Consider the following 1,111-nt stretch of genomic DNA (forward strand, 5'->3'; position numbering starts at 1 on the left):
GGCTCTGAGCTTGACCTTCAGCAAGTGCTAGAGGATATAAGCATTCCTCTAAACAAACTGTATACTGCGATTGACTTGAGCGTAATCGGGAAAACCAATAGGATGTGGTCTTTGACTACTAACTGCGGGGTCTGCAAAGCGTTCTTTTCAAAACTGAACTTTAAAAGAACAAAATGTCTGCTAGGATTCAATACATCAACTACCAGCGTTCTCACAAGTATTATAACGGGTCACTGCATTATTCGCAGTAGAATGGGTGTACCTCACAATGACTTCTGCAGGAATTGTGGAGATGAAGAAGAAATTGAGTCGGTACAACAACAACACCTCTTTTGTGAATGTCCTGAATTTCAAAGAAGCCGTGCCAAATATCTTCCCGATTATTTTTGAAGGCTTGGGAAATTTGCAAAATGTCTCACTGGAGAGACTAGTCACGTTCCTAAAAAGGTCTAAGTGGTTTAAACAACTTAGTTAGGAGTGGAAATCAAATGCAGTTATCACAATGGTCCTTAGGGCTACCGATTGTTTTGCCTTAGACAAGCAACTGGATTAACCTAACGCATTATTCTATCGTGTGAAATTGTACATCTGTGAACTTGACAAGTGTCACAGATGATATATGGTAAAAAAATGTACCGTCCATGAATTTTTAACACTCACATTTTACTGGTATTGGGATTGCTCGACATAAAATAAAACAAACGCTTTCGTGCTGCTTGGGTCTTTTCGTACTCATTTAGAGAAAGCGCGGTTGCGCTGTTTGGGATTCTTCAACACTGTTTTTTTAAAACCCACTGTGACTCAAACGGCTAATTCTGGCTCAATTACTAATTGTAGTGTAATAAACAATAACTGTATTGTGATGAGTCTACTTGGGTCGAGTGAAACAAATTTTGTTAAGTGGAAAAGTGAGCACCCATAGCCTTCCTAGGTAAAATCAAATACTGATGAATACATAATATATATATATATATATATATATATGTTGTTATTGTTATTGATTAGTTGATTTGTGTACCACATATTATATAAAAAAATAATTCTTATAAATTTATTATTAATATATAATAATACAAGTATTAATTTTTGCTCCTCAGTGTGCATGTATTTT

The sequence above is a fragment of the Anastrepha obliqua genome, chromosome 2 (assembly GCF_027943255.1).
Source record: "Anastrepha obliqua isolate idAnaObli1 chromosome 2, idAnaObli1_1.0, whole genome shotgun sequence".
Classification (NCBI taxonomy): Eukaryota; Metazoa; Arthropoda; class Insecta; order Diptera; family Tephritidae; genus Anastrepha; species Anastrepha obliqua.